General features: G+C 45.7%; 2 long non-coding RNA genes across 2 annotated transcripts; one reads left to right on the forward strand and one right to left on the reverse strand.

Annotated features, from left to right (window-relative positions):
• Positions 1 to 800: 800 nt before the first annotated feature.
• LOC138648922 (uncharacterized) lies at positions 801 to 2,446 on the reverse strand. The gene is made up of 3 exons (XR_011315218.1): positions 2,178 to 2,446; positions 1,076 to 1,134; positions 801 to 964 (listed from the first exon to the last, which is right to left on the reverse strand). It is a non-coding gene; the product is annotated as an uncharacterized lncRNA (long non-coding RNA).
• A 1,042-nt stretch (positions 2,447 to 3,488) lies between these two features.
• On the forward strand, positions 3,489 to 5,327 carry LOC138648868 (uncharacterized). The gene is made up of 3 exons (XR_011315207.1): positions 3,489 to 3,793; positions 4,837 to 4,895; positions 5,007 to 5,327. It is a non-coding gene; the product is annotated as an uncharacterized lncRNA (long non-coding RNA).
• The last annotated feature ends 244 nt before the right edge of the window (positions 5,328 to 5,571 follow it).

Consider the following 5,571-nt stretch of genomic DNA (forward strand, 5'->3'; position numbering starts at 1 on the left):
ATCTTCTGCCATCTCATCTACATCAGTATAGCTGTCACTATACTAACATCATTGTTTGGTTTCTAGCAAAGCTCAACTCTGCCGCAGTCCTCCATAACAGGGTTTTTAATTAATAGGCAGTGCATAGCTGTGCTGTTTTTGTTGCCTGCTACTGATATCAGTGATGTAAAATCCACCCAACCACAGATGTACGGTATGATGTAAAAAACTGCACATTTATCAAAACTGCATAATAGTACAACTGTATTTGTTGCCCATATCAACCAATCACAGTGAAGCTTTATTTTCTAAAGCTACTGTGGAAAAAGGTAAATCACGCTGTGATTGGTTCCTTTCCGCAAGTGAGTGAATAACTGAAAACATACTGTACATATTCACAACTAAAAGGATACATACAGTGTGTGACAAAGTCACTGGCGAAGTACTGGAGGGGAGATATGTTTCACTGAGGCTATTAGCTTCAGTGATTTGAAACCTAGGAGTTTGCTCCAGCACACTATGTGCTGAGAGGGGTTAATCAGCCAGTTTAAATGCTAGTTTTTTTTATGAACAACCAAAGAGCGGGTGGGAGGTTGTTTACCATATCTCCACCCAGGGTGTGTAGAATAAATTACTTGGCACTCAAGAGAAATTCTTTGCAAGGTAAAACGTGAATAGTTCATTTATTAGGTGCATCCAGTTCCATATAAATTGAACGTTTTCGGTCTAATCAAAAGACCTTCATCAGAAAAGGTTATAAAGTACTGTAATACATGTGTGCAAAAACACAAAAGAAAACATTTTTTAGAAAATGATGCACAGAGAAATATATAGTAAAAAACAGATATGGTACACATTGCTCAATGGAGAAATGATAACTAAACAGACATCACATGTTACACGAAGAGCAGACAACAGCGGCGGTCTAAATGGATCCGACCTGGTGCTCCGTGAGTGGTGAGCTTCGTGGTGGAGATGCTAAAGGCTGTAAATGTGTAGGAAGGATAATGCAAGAGAAAAGAGGGCAGGGAGACACATCACGTCCAACTGAAAAACCGAACGAGTGGATAGCGAATAGGCCATCCCTAAAGGATACAGGAAGTGCGGTAACCTCTATGACTAGTGGTTGACGGACTAAGGTGCACAGTGAGATGCCTGAAATATAAAACATGAACATGTAAATAATACATAATTGTCATTGTGCAGGAATAGTGCAACATGTATGGGCACACAACCCCGTAGGGAGAAGAGAGCAAAAGAATGAGTAGAGGGCAAGAGAACGGACCCTGCAGTGTGACCACCTACAACCTGCAAGAATGAATAGAGAAATAGCCCAGAGTAGTCAAAAGCATATACTTGAAAATTATATTATAGCTACCTGGATGATTAGGGCAATCTGATAGGGCCCATAAGGTGCCAGCATCAGAGCAGGCCTGGGGGAGGGAGGGCGCCTAGGAGGAACAAGGAGAGATAGAGGAACACCTAGCCAAAAGTTGTCTATACCAAGGTAAACCCCTATAGAGTACTAGTCACCATTACCTGTAAGGCAGAGGGTATATAAGGCGAGCGCTGTGGGGGGCGAGCAAATCGCAGGAGCAGACGCGCTGTTGAAAAGAAAATATAATGAGTGACTAAGTCTCTAGGCCGAGGCGGAGTGCCGAGAGAGGGCGAGCGTCACTGTATAATGGGGCAGAGAGTACCTGTAAAGCCGGAGGACCCCGGCGCCGTGTAGCGAAGGCTGTGAGACTCCCAGGGCTGGTGTCTGGCGGCGGCACTTCCGGGTTTATGTGCGCGCCGCCAGGCAATCACCTGACCCGTAGCGTCATAGCAGACACGTGACCGGGTCGGCGGCGCGTGCGCAGAGAGACAAGGACGGAAGGGAGCTGAAGGGCGCTTGCGCCAAGAGAATGAGTGCCGGAGGCTAAAAAAGAAAGCCAGAGGCGGCCCTATACAGCGAGGGGAGAGAGGGGGGGAGGGCGAAACTACAAGGGAGAACAAACGCAGGGAAATTAGAGAGGGCAAGGGAGGCTGGACGAGGAGAACTCAAACAGGGTATATGCAAAATAAAGAGGTAAATGACCTAATACAGAGAAAGGAGGGAAGGTCTAGAACAGACCTCAAAGGTGGTCACACGCAGGTGATATAGAGACCAGACTAATGCTCTATATCTAGAATGGCATTGAGTGTGGATACTGTACCATATGGGGTGGGGCCAGTGCTCGGTGCGCAGGACGTGACTAGCGGTTCTGTGAAAAGAGGTAAAACAGAAAATTAAAAACATGACATAAACAAATGCGATCAACACATTCCCTGGTTGTGCTCACTTTACATAGACTACAAAACCAGGAATTACAAAAAAGCTGAAATATCGTAATCTCTATTTAATCCCTTTGGTTCTAAGGTCTGGAGCGTATAAATCCAATAAGCTTCCCTTCTTTGAAGCATTCTGGTACGGTTTTGTCCTCTTCTAGGGATATCCACCTGTTCTAAAACCTGAAACCAGAGTTGGGCAATACCGTGATTTTTTATGGCAAAATGGTGTGGGAGGGGAAGATGTGTCTTGTTGCATCGGATGGTGGATTTGTGTTGGGCCACTCTTTCCCTTACTGCTTGCGTGGTCTCGCCTACATAGGCTAGGCCGCATGGGCATTTGATGAGATATACCACGAATGTGGACTCGCAGGTATAGAAACCTTCTATGGGAATGGCCTTACCAGTTTGTGGGTGAAACACAGAGGAGCCCTTTTGTACATTACTACACTGTAGACAATTGAGGCAGGGGAAAGTACCACGTTTCTGGGTGTGAAGAAAAGTTTGTTTTGGGACCACTGAACCTGAGCCAATATCTGCCTTGACCAGCCTGTCCTTAAGGTTTCTAGCACGCTTAAAACATGGTAGGAATGGAGCTTTAAATTCTGGAACTGTCGGGTAACTTTTGGATAAGATATTCCAATGTCTCCTAATAGTAGATTGTACCAGGCTCGAAAAGGGATGAAAGGTAGAGACAAAGGGGATTCTCTTTTGATTGTCCTTAGGTTTACTGTGTGATAGGTCCTGCTTGGCCCCTGTCAATATCCCCTGGGGGTAACCCCTGTCCGTGAATTTCTGTTCCATTTCTGTGAGCCTGGTTCTTTTTAATTCTACATCGGAGACAATCCTGTCTACCCTGTGAAACTGTGACTTAGGGATGGACTTCTTGATAGAGGGTGGGTGGCAGCTGGAAAAGTGTAATAGGCCATTACGATCAGTAGGTTTTGTGAATAAATCGATGCCCAACCGACCCTCCCTCTCCTTATATATCAGGGTATCCAGAAAACTTATTTTATGTGTGTCATGTTGTAAGGTAAATTTGAGTTCAGGCCAGATGCTGTTGATGTGTTGGTCGAAAGGCAATAGTGACTCAATCGGGCCATCCCAGACGCAAAATATATCATCGATATCCGATGCAACAAGACACATCTTCCCCTCCCACACCATTTTGCCATAAAAAATCACGGTATTGCCCAACTCCGGTTTCAGGTTTTAGAACAGGTGGATATCCCTAGAAGAGGACAAAACCGTACCAGAATGCTTCAAAGAAGGGAAGCTTATTGGATTTATACGCTCCAGACCTTAGAACCAAAGGGATTAAATAGAGATTACGATATTTCAGCTTTTTTGTAATTCCTGGTTTTGTAGTCTATGTAAAGTGAGCACAACCAGGGAATGTGTTGATCGCATTTGTTTATGTCATGTTTTTAATTTTCTGTTTTACCTCTTTTCACAGAACCGCTAGTCACGTCCTGCGCACCGAGCACTGGCCCCACCCCATATGGTACAGTATCCACACTCAATGCCATTCTAGATATAGAGCATTAGTCTGGTCTCTATATCACCTGCGTGTGACCACCTTTGAGGTCTGTTCTAGACCTTCCCTCCTTTCTCTGTATTAGGTCATTTACCTCTTTATTTTGCATATACCCTGTTTGAGTTCTCCTCGTCCAGCCTCCCTTGCCCTCTCTAATTTCCCTGCGTTTGTTCTCCCTTGTAGTTTCGCCCTCCCCCCCTCTCTCCCCTCGCTGTATAGGGCCGCCTCTGGCTTTCTTTTTTAGCCTCCGGCACTCATTCTCTTGGCGCAAGCGCCCTTCAGCTCCCTTCCGTCCTTGTCTCTCTGCGCACGCGCCGCCGACCCGGTCACGTGTCTGCTATGACGCTACGGGTCAGGTGATTGCCTGGCGGCGCGCACATAAACCCGGAAGTGCCGCCGCCAGACACCAGCCCTGGGAGTCTCACAGCCTTCGCTACACGGCGCCGGGGTCCTCCGGCTTTACAGGTACTCTCTGCCCCATTATACAGTGACGCTCGCCCTCTCTCGGCACTCCGCCTCGGCCTAGAGACTTAGTCACTCATTATATTTTCTTTTCAACAGCGCGTCTGCTCCTGCGATTTGCTCGCCCCCCACAGCGCTCGCCTTATATACCCTCTGCCTTACAGGTAATGGTGACTAGTACTCTATAGGGGTTTACCTTGGTATAGACAACTTTTGGCTAGGTGTTCCTCTATCTCTCCTTGTTCCTCCTAGGCGCCCTCCCTCCCCCAGGCCTGCTCTGATGCTGGCACCTTATGGGCCCTATCAGATTGCCCTAATCATCCAGGTAGCTATAATATAATTTTCAAGTATATGCTTTTGACTACTCTGGGCTATTTCTCTATTCATTCTTGCAGGTTGTAGGTGGTCACACTGCAGGGTCCGTTCTCTTGCCCTCTACTCATTCTTTTGCTCTCTTCTCCCTACGGGGTTGTGTGCCCATACATGTTGCACTATTCCTGCACAATGACAATTATGTATTATTTACATGTTCATGTTTTATATTTCAGGCATCTCACTGTGCACCTTAGTCCGTCAACCACTAGTCATAGAGGTTACCGCACTTCCTGTATCCTTTAGGGATGGCCTATTCGCTATCCACTCGTTCGGTTTTTCAGTTGGACGTGATGTGTCTCCCTGCCCTCTTTTCTCTTGCATTATCCTTCCTACACATTTACAGCCTTTAGCATCTCCACCACGAAGCTCACCACTCACGGAGCACCAGGTCGGATCCATTTAGACCGCCGCTGTTGTCTGCTCTTCGTGTAACATGTGATGTCTGTTTAGTTATCATTTCTCCATTGAGCAATGTGTACCATATCTGTTTTTTACTATATATTTCTCTGTGCATCATTTTCTAAAAAATGTTTTCTTTTGTGTTTTTCCACACATGTATTACAGTACTTTATAACCTTTTCTGATGAAGGTCTTTTGATTAGACCGAAAACGTTCAATTTATATGGAACTGGATGCACCTAATAAATGAACTATTCACGTTTTACCTTGCAAAGAATTTCTCTTGAGTGCCAAGTAATTTATTCTACATGACTGACGGGTTGGATACCTAACTTGTGCACCTCCTACAAACCTTGAGTGCCGTGGTTTCTATCATTATCCACCCAGGGTGTGGTCTGGGATTTAAATAGTCGGCCTTCTGAGACACTCTGTGTTCAGTGTGTCTGGAGAGGTTAACTCCAGAAATTTTGTGCTAAACTGAACCTGAGTGGGCAGATCCTGTTTTGCCC

This window comes from Ranitomeya imitator, chromosome 9 (genome assembly GCF_032444005.1).
Source record: "Ranitomeya imitator isolate aRanImi1 chromosome 9, aRanImi1.pri, whole genome shotgun sequence".
Lineage (NCBI taxonomy): Eukaryota > Metazoa > Chordata > Amphibia > Anura > Dendrobatidae > Ranitomeya > Ranitomeya imitator.